Source organism: Triticum urartu, unplaced genomic scaffold (genome assembly GCF_056163025.1).
Source record: "Triticum urartu cultivar PI428250 unplaced genomic scaffold, HENAU_Tu73 scaffold997, whole genome shotgun sequence".
NCBI lineage: Eukaryota > Viridiplantae > Streptophyta > Magnoliopsida > Poales > Poaceae > Triticum > Triticum urartu.
The window spans coordinates 5,959-20,000 of record NW_028261194.1 but is presented as its reverse complement, the minus strand read 5'-3'; positions in this window follow the sequence as shown (position 1 = coordinate 20,000).

Sequence of the window (14,042 nt, the reverse complement as noted above, 5' to 3'; positions counted from 1 at the left end):
TGTGAGGTATGAATGATCAAATGTCTACGGGTGTCATTGAATATCATGGGGTACGAACTTCTAAGGTCATGGCGTAGGGTATTGGATAGGCTGGTCCGCTGGTCGAAGTCATTGCAGGGTGTGCTACGGACAGCTATTGTTCCTGGGCATTTCCTTTCTCTCGTCATCACGCCAACATACACAAGGCTTGCCTTCACAGGGCCCCACCTTGACTTGCCATCATGGCTACACTCTTTTCATCAAAGCAACTCTTCTTAAGAAGACCCCTTGGTCCCCACAACGAAGTTCCTCCATAGAGAACCCAACTGCACAGCACCATCGCAAAGGTTTCTTCGTAACTCGATTAGTCTCACTCAAGAGAACTCATCTACACGGAAGGTCTTTTAAGTGCCAGTTGTACCCGCACAGAAGTTCTGCGCCCTCAACTACACCAGGATGCCCCCTGCAGTAGCATCACAACTTTTCTCACCATGGACAGCTCGCCAGTCTTCTTGCATCAGCCACACCTAATTACAAATGACCTTGGCCTCTCCATGCTCGTCATTTACATTTAAACTGCACACACCCCCTTGTTGAGGTCTTACTCCAAAGGTACGGCCTCTAGCACATGACCATTCCTCACTCAAGTCATCGACACCCTCGTCGATGTACGTGTTGAAAGAAGAAATTCCACTATCTCTCAAACGAAATGAGGTTTTTGAACTCCTATATAACAGAGTTTCATTGATGCCAAAGGGGGTTTTCCTCAAACGATTGGAACCAGAATAAAAAAAAAAAAGAATGAAAGAGTCAATCTATCTTAGTCAAGGCGCTCGCTCTGCCACAAAGGGAGGCACTGGCAAAATATAAATAGAAAAGAGATGTTTCCAATTAAACCATAGATGTCCACTTCATACTTATAGTATTCTATTTCGGCTTGCTTGGGTTCATTCAAGGCATCTTCATATCTATTAAAGAAATCAATCAGCTCCTAATTAGGTCCCCCAAGGCGAGCGAAGTGACGTTTTTATTTCTCTTCCTCCGGTCAGAAAAAAAAAGATTTATAGGACCGGATGCATAACAAGAAAAGACAGAATAGTAGTGGTGCCTGCGCGCAAACAATCTTAGAACTGAGCTCTTGTAAAGGTGGGCGTTCCTACGCTCAAAGCCCATATCTCAGATGCATGCCCATTGGAATAGCCCATCACCAGGATGAAATTATCCATTTAGCGCAGTTCCCCTTTCCTCTCTTCTTATATCAACTTCACATCCTAAACACCAAAAGGAAGGGAGAAGCGAACTCGACCTGGTGGTTTTTTATCATTTCATTGACCTTCGAACCGCTCTTGCCCTCCCCTTTCACTTTCTTTCTTAAATGTGTGACTGATACCAATCCCTATGTTGTACACTCTTCCACTAACTAGAGAGAACCATGCCTGAAGTAGAAAGAACCAATTACAAGTGTTCATAGTGGTCTAATAAAATCAACCCTGACCGTGAAGGTTCCTAGTGTTGATACCAGTTGTTGGAGATAATGGAAGGAAGCAACAAAACAGAGAGAGGATCAAGTGTAATCTTAACTACATCTCAGCTCTTATACAAAAGCTTATGTTACAATACATGGTACCAGTCCAATTTATAGAAAATAGCAAACCGACACAAAGTCATTATCGACTCAAGTAACAACTATTTCGATTTTGTTCACAGCTCATTCCTAGCTAAGACATAACGGCGGGTAGGCAAACAACTTGATTCAGGTCAATACAATACTCTTCTTCGAACTTGCAAGCTTGGGACACAAGCGTAAACTGAAAAAGAAGTAAGACCAGGTACACTGCTAAACATAAGTATAAAGAGGTGGAAGGCTGGCTGTGCTTGTGCTCACCTACAGGTCTGTCCCAGCATACAGTATCGAAAAAGACTGTCTCTTATTTTTGATTTGTCTGAATCAGCGTATATTAACTAATACTACTTTATCCAGTCAATAATGAATTGAAAGGTCGTCTTTAATTCAAAAGTGCATAAGCAAGCAAGGAACGGAAGGCATGCTAACTACACTACTAGAGTCAAGAAAAAAAACTACACTACAAACCAAACTACTTGAGTAAGAATCAAAGCTTATTGAAGATGCTAGAAAATCTATGAACAAGTACCAGGTTAGTAATTCAATTGTGATATCTTCTGCAGCGTTTTCTCTCTGTTGCTATTCTCAGCACTTTTGAAAGTATCTATGCAAAGGAATTAGTATTAAGAATAGCTTGGTTTGGTGCAAATGTAATATAAAAAAGGCATTCCCCTATATGCTGTTAGATGTACTGCAAAAAGGTCAAGTTAAAGAAATATTAGGAAAATTGTTTCGGCTGTCTGTGCTATCATTTTTCTGGAAGCTTTTAAGCCTGTTGTCCAGATGCTGCTGCCTAAAAGTCGTTCTTGTAAATTGTTTTCTTGTGGTCTTGTTCTCTGTATTGTTTTTGGAAACAAAGTACTCTGTATTGTTCATGTGCTGAACTTCATAGTTGGAGGTAGCACAGCAGCAGCAGCTACTCTCACCAGGTGCCTTTCGCCAAGGATACCGTCAACCGATTAAACCTTTGCTAATGGTGGAATTGCCAAACCTTTGCCCATGCCGAAAAAGAAGCCAAGTCCGATTCAATAATTACCTTTCTTTTGTCTCTATCTTTGGACTGAATCAGAATCAGAAGAAAAGCAAGGCTATCCTTCGTTGCACACCTAATGGAAAGCACTGGCTAGATTTCCGATGAAGGAAGCCGTCTACTAACCGGAATACTACAGCAGAGGACAAAACTAGGGACTTCGAAAACGAGGATAGTTTGCCAGGTAGGGATACCGTTGTTCGAATTGAAAAAAGATACCTTTCCCCAGAGAGATAGGATTCGAAAACAAACCATTCATGAAACTCATGCAGGAGCATGCGGTGGTCACATTAATGGACATGCGCTAGCTAAGAGAACTTCTTAAGTTAGGGTACTATTGGCTGGCTTACTATGGGGAAGGGGAGAAGGCAAGCCGCGTATGGATTGATCCCTAATTCAGTTCTTTTTTCGTGGTTTTCTTTCCATCTCACAACTTCCATTTCTTGAGCCGACCTTGCCCGCTGGAGGTATGATTCCGATCTTTGAATCGAATTGGATTTTTTGTCTTAAAGTGAGGGCGATGAGTGGGGAAGGAAGCTGACGATTTTATTAGTGTGTAAGGTGGCCCCGAGAGCTGAACCAAAGCCGGCCGTTTCGAGACCAGGGAGCTTTAACAGTTTCTACTTAAACTATGTGTTCAGCTATGTGTTCAGATTATGCTATTTTATTAGTAGCTTTCGGTCTCGATTCGCCCTTACCTCGGAGGGATCAACTACTTCGCTTAGGCAAAAGATTGAAAAAGTCTGTATCTGTCTACATGTGCCTCCGTCTATGTTACCCCTTCCCCGGAAAGGAGATTATACGTTTAGTAAAAAAAACGAGAATAAAAAATCAAAAAGAAAGAAGAGAAAGAACTGGGAGTTGGCGCCTACATAACAGGTAGCTTGCTTACCAAGCCGTCCTGGCAAGCTCCTACAGTTCTCTTATTACTCTTGACTTGACTTATTAATAAGAAAACTACTCACTAACAAAATGAAAGACGATCTAGAATCTACCCAAGAAGATAGAGAGTCCCACATACGAGAAAAGGTCACAAATGGAGTTGAACCAAGTAACATTGCAAAGGCATAATGATAGTAGGGTCGGGATATCCCCGCCCTCCGAACCGGACGTGAGGGTCTCCCCTCATCCGGCTCTCCGCAGGGGAATCTCCACTCACTGCTTCCCCTAATATCCTCCCTTTACCACATCATGGGGGTTTACAGGAGATCCCAGAGACTCGCTCGGAAAGGCTGCTATACCAAACATTATTACTTAACTACAAAGAAAGAAAAGACTATAGTAGTCACTAGACTGACTATAGTAGTCCGTCCGGCTGCTCTTGCTTAAATCATTACTCTTCATTCTCCCGTGCTCTAGCAATTGCGCTCCCTAGACCACTACCATTTAGTTAGGTAGGGACAATCAATCCATAGTTACGGGAATAACGGAATGCATGGGGATAAAAAAAAATAGAAAAATGAAGATTTTCTATGAAATCCTTTCTTTCCATAGATGTATCTGGTCTGAGACGGTACAGTACTCTACGAGAGGAATGCAATGGGATGGATGGTAGAGGGCTGCCTGCGCCCAAAAGCGATGATTCACTTGTCCCCTTGTCTATAGGGACCTTGTGGCATACAACCGCCACGACTCCTGCGTTATAGCCGCCCCTTTCTCTCTTTCTTTTGACTGCCTCGTGGACGGACGAAAGAAGGGAAGTTACAGAAGGGGGCAGTGAAGGCTCGCCAAGTAGACAGCAAGCCCCCACCCCGTCAGTCCTGTGTTGCCGTAGCGTGCCCTACTTCAATAAGGTATTACCTCGCCGATTTTAAAGGGGATGGGATTGGATTCATTCACTTGCATTCCTGCTAGCACTACAAAAAGCTCCGGTCTTAACGCCCCTACGGAAGCTGTGCAGCCTTTCCTCGGGTTCGTAGAGTCGGGTTTCCCGTTTACCCACAACGGAGGAGCCGCCCCCACCAACCAAAGCAGGTAGGCGGCCACGGTTCATAACGCACTCTTCGCACAACAGATCCACTTTGAAGTTGACTTATTCGCTCGGCCAATCGTCGGAATGTGTACGAGATACCATAAGGGCCCAATATCTCAATAGCACCCTTGTCTAAAGCTTCGAATGAGACTGAATATCCGAAACGCAGGAACGATCTGACTAGAAAGTCATTCAAAACTTGATCGAAGAACCAGCGTTTATTGAAGAAGCTATAGAGTCGATTACAAAAAGTACTAGTTTGAAAGGCTCGTTGGAATTGATCCGCTACGAGATTTACATTATACGCTAGAGAAGCACCTGAAGTACTAAACAGAATAGGTATTAGTTTTGTAATGGTTGGGGCAGCAAACTCGGATTCGGCAAGAATCTCATTTTTTGGTAGTACGAAGGGGGAATTGGCCCAAAAATTGGATAGGGGTAAAGACGCAGCCGGGTGCCGGCGGCTTATTCAAGTGCCCCCCGAACCGCGCGAAATGGTCGCCTATTACACGGCTCACAAACTCTGCCTGGGGTGGGGCTACCTATTATTCGTAGGCGGTACGTACGGCGCACGCAGGGCCTCGGTTTGCTGCGTGGACTGTCTATGCATTTCCTACAGAGTGTAATGGAACCCAGCTCAGCTCCGCCGAGCCAAAAGAAAAGAACAGAACAGCCGGAGGCGAAGAGTAGAGTATAGCCAAGGGGCTTTCGTCGTCCGTAAAGGACCTAACGGAAGACCGTGCTCCGAAGTGTGCACTTCGAGTTTTGTTTTAAGAACACTTGGCCTTACCCCTTCATTTTGAGCCATGTCTAGGTAGAATCGGCAAGATTGAACCGAGGCCCGCCCGGGCACCGCCGGGGGACAACCAGACCAACCAGTAGGCTTTCTTTCCGAAGTTTCCTCCCGGGGCCCTTAAATCATTGAATTCATAGGCATAGGGGCGTCCCAGGCAGTGGTTCATTCAATGAGAAAGAAAGACAGGAGGGCAGGATTCGTCGTGTCGGGCTAATTCATTCTGGGAAAAAAGGGGGAAGGGAGTCACCTGAGCTATGCGAAGGGAAGGAAGTCGTGGGCTGAGCCGGAGGTCACTTTTCCCGATCCATCCCGAAGGGTTTTTTCCCTCTCTCGCCCCATCATCGTACCCAGTCCTGCTATCGGCTCAGCCCTATCTATTCATCTCTTTTTTTTTACATGGAGATTTTTTGGATCTCTCTTGTTCATAGATCTTGAAAGCGGATCAATAGAAATTTCTCAAAGGATCTATCTATAGAAAGATCTAGATCTCTATCATCATCTATCTCTATATCTAGATATGGAAGAACCCTCGAAGCCTGTCCCCGACGACGATGCCCCCTGGGCGAAAGGAAAGGGGCCGCCATTCTCTTTCTTTCTTCAATCGTTCCGATCATTTCTCTCATTCCCTTTTGTTTGTTTTTTCGGGTTGGTTCGTTTCCTCCTCCTATCTACGCAATTCTCTGTCTTCGTTCGTGATCATCTTAGGCGAAAGGATAGGTATAAATTTTGTGGAGGGGCGGCTGTGAAAGGGCGATTCCCCCTTTTCCATTGAAGTAGGGAAGGGGGTGATTGATCTTTTTTTGAATCAGGCCTTACTGACCAAGTGGTGGTATAAGCTTCATTGCGGATGAAAAGAAGTCCTTGTGAGCGGAGCTACAAAAGGAAGTTCAAGCTCAAGAAATCCTCTCAATAGGGATTGGGCAAGCAAGCTGTTTGTTTATTTGATCTTACCCGGTTGTGAGACGGGACGTGAAGTCAACCAAGTACATGTGTGTTCATAGTGTCCCCGGCACCTTCCTCCTAGCTGAGTATGGATGCTGAAGTTAGCTGGAGTGTGGGGCGAGTGCGTGGTAGATGGAACTCCTATTTACCGCATTTCTTCTTGCACTTCCAACTTGAAGAGGAAGAAGCATCTCTCTTTGCATCTTCAATAGATAGGAAAAAGGATCTTGACCTGAAGCCTTCGACCAAAGAAAGGGAGACTTGGTGAAGTCAGAGGTGGTTTTCCTTCCCTAGATTCATGGAAGGACTTTTTGAAGTTTGAGTGAGGAAGGAAAGTAAGGAAAGCGGGAAAGGTCCGATACAAAGGAAAGGGTTGCGAGGCTTAACGATTTAGAATATAGCTGTTGAGGTGGCACCTGTTCCCCCGGGGCAGGGGTATATGCCCGTAGCTTTCTTCTGTCACTTCTTTCAGATCAATGAAGTGGAAAAGTAATAGAGTAAGGGACCCTTGTTTACAAAGAAAGCTGTCACTCCAAGAACTCGAAGTCAAGCATCTTCGGGAATATCCAGATTAGTCTTCAACTAGAGAAAGGATAGGAATCTCCTTTGCTGAGTTTTCTTCTCCAGCGGATGTAGCGGTAAAAGATTCTATTCTTTCCGCGGTCTAGTTACGTCTTTCCTCTCCCTATCTAAAGAGCTCTATTAACATAGACCCTCTCCTGACTCTCTATCATTTTAAGAAAGCAGCAAATCCTTCTCTCTATTCTACTATCCGATCTCGTCTGTTGAAAATCGATCTGAAATATGGTCATATCTTCGTTATCCCAATAGTAAACCTTCTTACTTCTCTTCGCATCTCGAAAGACGCAAAAGATCTGTTATTAGCTTATTTATAAGCTGTCGAAGGTCCTTAAAAGCCTTGATTTTTGGCTTACGGCTTACTTGCCTTTTTCCTTAAAGCCTATATAGACAGACATAGACTGAGGGCATTCTGGGCATCCATGCTCCTGGCAATGGCAAGATCCGAGATGTCAGTTGCTTGTCTTCAAGCCTCAACCTTATTCTGACTCCTACTAGGGCAATCAGGTTTAAGTTAAGCCCGAACAGCTTAGTTTTCCACTTCTCTTCCGACACAAGCTTCTTTGCCAAGCCTTCCCCATCAACTGGAAATCCAGTAAGAAAGGCAAGGGGCGCAACGGCAAGGCAATCTCAAATCATAATGGGAGTTTTAGGTTTATTTAGATAGATTCGCCTTTGGGGTTGTTACAGAATCGGTTCTTCAAGAAGGAGCTCTTAGTACGGTGGATGCATCGAATGCAAGCTGTAAGGAAGAATAATTCTCTTAGCAGACAAGAATGAAATTCAATTAGTCCCACACTTCCCGCAGGAATCGAAGAGTACGCAAGCACATTCATTTAATGGGAAAGCTTTCCTTGGCTAGGCCCCTATGAAGAAAGATGCCAATTCCCAAAAGCAGTAACAATAGCAATAGCAGTAGGAGTAGCATTAGGAATTAAGACCGTCAGGCCTCATTCATCAAAGTAGCAGTCCTTAGGGGCTGAAAAAGAGCCCAGATTCCCCGCAACAAGCTTGGAAAGGAAGAAGACACGAAGGGAGGAGTTCCGCTTAGCCTTTGCTCCTCTTTGATAGAAGTAGCTCTTTTGTTTGCCAGAATGGCTTGTTAGCAAGAAAATGCCTTCTTAGGAAGTGAAGAAGAATACGCCTGCTTGAGAATGCCCTCTTGTTGTTCTCGAAAGATGGAGGGGGGCAGATTTCACTAAGGAAAGGAACTGAACTAATGGACGAGGAGGAAGAGAATATAGAAAAATTGCCGACATTCAAGCATACTATAGATGTTCCAGAACTGCTAAAGGGAAGTTCTAGTAGAAAGGACAACTAAGCGAAAGGCCTTCTTAGAAAGGCGGAGTGACAGGTAATGCCCTATTTCCTAACAGTGAAATCTAAGATCAGACAAGAAAGAAGCTAAAGGCTAGGCAAAGAAGACGAGGGAGAAATCGTAGGTGAAAACGTTGGGTTACCAACTCGGGTGGGTTCTCACACCAAAGTTCCTTTGTTTCGGGCAAGCCCAATTACAAACAAAAGAGAAGGTCGGTCCCGTACTCAAACCAAATCAGAAGGGCGGTACTCACTCGGATGGAAGAATCCCAGGTCGGTCCCATACCCGAACAAAGGCTAGACCGAAGGTCCCGTCCCACGGGTTAGGTGCTTAGCTGAAGGTGGAAGGCGAAGCCAAGGCAAGAGCAAGGGTTGAAAGACAATATAGAAGAATTCCATCTCCCCTATTTGTTCCATTCTCAATGGTTGGTCAAGTTGAGATGAACTACGGGAATCTATATATGGACTTCAAGGTCAATCAACCCATGCAAGGAAACTCGACGGAATTTGTTTTTTTATGGATTCAAGCAAAGAATGAGAAGTATGGCTTGGCTAGGGAAGCAGTAGTAGTGGCAGAGGTCGAGCTTTGAGATGAGAAGAGGGCTGAGTCGTCTAGCTTTTATTCCAAAATCACGTATCACCGATCAGCCTATTCGAGAGGAGCTGCTTGCCTTGCCCACTTCAATAAGGAAGACTCCATCCATCTAACCCATATCCATTGGAACCAGAAGCGAGTGGTAAAGTCACCCTTTGGCTAAAAAAACGATTTGTATGCGTGGCGCAACACACACCTCTGCAAAAGAAGAGAAAGAACGGAAAGAAGCAGGCCCACAAGACGACAAGTGGATTGAATATCCTTTGCTTTCGTCACCGGTGCTATTGAATCCGCATTTAGAAGAAAGAGCTCCGGGACTGAATTGCTTTGAGTGGGGCTTGCCCATTAATTAGATCACCTGAGTAAGCCAAGAAAGACGAAAGCGATGGATGTATGTGACAAAGAGAACTTATGAACATGAAAGCCAGCCTGTTCCCTAAATATTTTAGGAAGCGAAGAAGACAGAAAAAAGTTCGGTAATCTTCTCCCTTTGGTAGGCATTTACCCAAGGCACTGATATTATGAGTCTCTCGATTATACGTGAAATAGGGAGTTCAAGGTCTTATTCGTCTTTCTTGGCCTATGTGAATATGAGCCAATTCCGGAAAGTGAATAATTCACTATTGAAAGTGCAAGTCGACGTTCCTGATATGAAAGTGAAAGTGGAGTGAAATCTGGATATGAAGGTTCAAGTCCAGTTCCAATCTGGATATAAAAGTGCTGTTCAATCGTCGAAAGTGATCTCTCTTTTGTTGTTCTCTTTTAGTCCGCTTTTCTTTTTTCTTTCTTTGGAGTCGGGTTCTTAAGACAGGACTGGAAATCGGGTTTTCTGAATATCTCTCTTCCGGAGAAGTCAGTTTGTTCGAGATCGAAAGAGTGCCCTCGAGAGACTAGACTGATAGTAACAGTAGTGCGCCTTCAGTTGAGGAGAACTGTTCACAAGCAGTGGTTATGAGCTCTTTCTTGTGGAGGTTCAGAATAGGTAATTCCTTCACTTCAGTTGCACTAGTGGATTGAATAACCTTTTCTTTAGTTCTAACAAAGTGCATGTGTTGTTGGTTAATAAAAACACGAGTTTCGATAGGCTGGAGGAAAGATACTATAAGTAGGACAAAGAAAGACCCTATAAGAGACCGGAACTCAATACGATTCAACCAATCAAAATTGCTTTGCTAAAGATACCCGTTCCGCTGTTCCTTTACCGGCAACAACTATTGAATAACAACCTTCGCTTTGCTTTCGCATCGGATCTCGGCATTAGCAAATCTAAAAATAGAGTAGATCCCGGGGCGTACCTAATGGTTTCATTGATTTGAATGGATTGATCCGTTGTACCGTTGTAGGAATCCTCATCCGATGTACGAATCCCGTGGAGGAAGTGGGGAAACAAATCCAATTATTTGATTTTGATAGGAGCAGTGCCGGTATTGAGGGTTTCTCTATCTCTTCACTCATGAAGTTAATACAAGTGAGGATTGATTTCAGTTATTCATATAAGAAATAAGAGGAATAAATAATCTCGGGGAAGACAGGCTTTCTCGCTCTCGGCACATCTTCGCTAGGGATTCTTCTCTACCTTCTTGCGTTGAGATGCCATCAACTCTTTCCTGGGGAATCAGGTCAATACAATACTCTTGGAAAAGCAAGCTATAGCAGATCCTTGAGTATAGAGAAAAAGGAATGGAGTTTCATTAGCTCTCTGCGCACATCCAGTATAATACCTTTGCGAGCCCCTACGGAAAGGGGTGCCGTGTTCTCTTTACAATGGGGGTGATCCTGGTTTCCAAAAGCTGCTGGTTGGTTGTATCTTTTTCTATTGGCAATCCCCAATCCGTTGCTTGTTCGTTACGAACAAAAGAAGCCGATACCAGTTCTGGTGTTTATCCAGCGGAGGCTCGTATCTCTTCCATGTGAGACCAGCGACCTCAGATCATCCCGGACTTATGTGCTGGAATAGCTTCGTTATGAGTTGAAGCAGCCTCAGCTACTATTCCTACTAAGGAGGAGTCGCCTTTTTCCCTCCCTTTTGCAATCCCATGTTGATGTAAGGAAGCTGCTTTAGAGTATTGGCAAAAAAAAACATTACATGCAGGTCCAGATCTCCTTGCGTTCGTTGGTGGTTGACTACCGGGAAAGGGCAGAATAGCAACAGTGAGGAAGCATACCACCCAAAGCAAGACGTGAAAACCTTCTTCGTATCCAAAAGCCCCTTTTAGTCTGTCTGGCCTTAGTATTTATGATACATAATCGCATCTTCTCCCCCTTTCTCGTATCTCCACGGAAGTAAGTACTGGTATGATCGGAACTAGTATTTAGATATATGTGACCCTCTAGCGGTTTGACTCCGTTGATGGTATACGGAACTTCCTTCCTGCGAAAGGTCGAGTTCGTAAATCAAGCTTGTAGAAAAAGCGAGTACCGGTATTTGATGGTGATGGTGAGGATGACTAACCTCGCTCTTGCAACCATGAATATTTTCTAGATACTACGGGCATATACCTTCTTCCGAAGGGTCCCCGTCCTATCTTTTTCGCCTTCCGCTCTGGAATCGACTATTGGTGGGTTGTAACGTGAACCTATGGATCTCAATGAACAGCTTCGATACCACAAAAGGATGGGCAAGAAAGACAGCAGGTGTTGAGCCAAAGCCCTAGTTCATACACAATCATAATGTTGGTCAACCATCCGAACCGGGATTCCTGTTATTCATACGAAGGAACAAGAAAAGAAGAAGTATGGGATAAATGGTTTTTGAGTTGGGCATGATGAAAGCGGGTACAATGGCATTACTTAGAAGCTATTATGTCCTGTCTTGGCTTTAGCAATAAGCTTGTGCGACTGATGACTCCCTCCATCCCTGGCATCGCCAAGACTAATGGATAAGGTTTTGTCGCATCTTAATCGAACCGCATGCGGAGCTCAGCTCCTAAGAAAATAATAAGAAATATCTAGTTTTGTTTCATAAGTGGCGAGCCAAGGAATAAGAATACCGCCCCCTGATCTGTATTTCAAAAGCGGATTCAGCGCTGCAAGAAATAGAATTATGCATAGATTGACTTGTAAAGAAAGACGAACCGAACAGTGCTAAGCAAAGAAAAACTCTCTTATTTCTATGCTCGATTCAATCTCTACTCATCTGCTTTTAGTTCTACTTTCTGTATACGAAGTCCGAGCTTTTCGAGCTGCTCAGTTCTCGCTATGTCATTTCTTGGTTTTTAGTGCATTCACTCAATTCTCTGTGAAGTCCATGGACATGTTGTGGTTCATTGCAGAGAACAGCCATCACATGGATCAAGCTATAAGGAATCACCCGCGAGCGAGGGCAAGTCTCAATTACGGTAGGAATGGAATACACCAATCATAACTCTGGTCTGGTCCCTAGTTCCCTAAGTAGTTAGTGAAACTTCCAGCTGGACTGACTGGATTTAGAGCTTAATGCTCCTATCTTTGAACTAGAATCTTAGCGCTTATTTCATGAAGATAGCTACTTTAATTGATACAAGAATGCCTACTTTGGACCAATAGGATCTACTCCTACTTGAATGCCAATCCAATCTCTTTCCCAATAAGAATTCCTAATCCCTAAATCCAAGCAAGGCATGATTGTTAGTCAGGATAACCAGCTTACGTACCGCATTAAGAAGTACCGACTATGCTTTTTCCGCTTCTTGGTCAATAGGACCTACTTCTCTGGTAAAGTAACCTTCAAGACGGGTTTGGAAACTTAGGCATACAGCATAAAAAAGTTCAGAAACCTCCGTCTTTTGGTCCTATTTTATTCGATTCAATGTGGGAATGACTAAGACAAGTTAGGCGAAACAGATATGCATGCACCATAGAGGTTTATCCACCATAGGTTTGTACACAAGAATAGTAGTCACAGCGAGGGATACAAGCTTCTCATAGAGCCAAATTGAAATGGCAAGATAGAAATCTGCCGTTGGTGGAGATGGAAAGCTTTGTATATTCTACGCTCGCTTAGAGATGAATCATACTTGATCACTTGATTGACCCACTTGGTGCCATAGGGTTGCCTACTTTTGCGCTAAGGGATCTACCGCGGGCTGTGCCTAGCGGATCCCATACAGATCTATAACCTAGTCATTACTCAAAAGGTTTCTCGCTTGAATAGGCTGTAATAGATCCTTCGATAAGAAGAGGCCTAGCTGGCTTTATGGATCCTTCCTCGCAGAGATGAGAATGGAATCCAATAGAATCGAACATAGTCAAGTCAGCTCGAGGCAGAGGTATCCATCCTTAGGCCTGGACTCACGAGACCAGGTTGGGTGCGGAAAAGGTGATGAGAAGTGTTTGCATAGAATTTATGGGTGTTGGCTATTCCTTTCCTTGGCCATGGCCAGTAGAAAGAATGGAAACCTTGGCCAGTAGATGGAAAGGGTACGGGAATGGGGATAGGGAAAGTGTACCGTTTCTTGTTTTGGTATGGGTGCGTGCAACACTGATTATTGATCGAGGCTCGTAAAAGAAAGACTTGGGTTTGATAGATCTCCTAGACTAGAATCACTCCTTCCGGCATGCAAGACTTGAGTCGCCATCTCCATATCGGGGTCTGGGAAGCTCGTCTGTCTGTTTGGGGATTTCGATTTCCAATCTTAGGCTGTATGAAACAGAAGAATGAGAGAACTAGTTTCAAAGGATAGCGATAGCATTCCCGGAAAGTGAGCTTGACCCACGGATTCCAGAATGATGCAACAAGAAATGGTAGCTTTCTGTGTTCCTAGGTGGATGGGTAAAGGCATTCCTAAGATGAAGATGCGGATGAAGATGGGGCTGGGCTATTGGTAACACCATTCCAGGCTCTCCAATTCGAATAGATCAATGGCTTGGTCTAAGCTTCCCTTGGTTCTTCCGTTTCGAGAGGAGGGGTATCAGATTGTGCATAGGTTGGTGGGTCAGGCTCGGTGTGAATACCTTTTGTGAGTGACTCACCATTCCTGCTTGATCTGTCTCCTGCTCCAGCCCCTGCTCCTGCTAGAAGGGCTTACGACGAATAGATTGTTGGAATGGCTTTAAGTGAAAGGGAATCCGGCAGCTTATATAGCGCTAGTGAGAGGCCTCCTAGTCTATTTCGATGGACGTCTCCTAATCCTTCTTTTTCTATGGGTTCAGGAATGCCATGCCAATAACAGATAGAGCAGCTAATGGTCAAGCCAGAGGCAGCAGGTCTCATTCCAGACTCCACTCAGA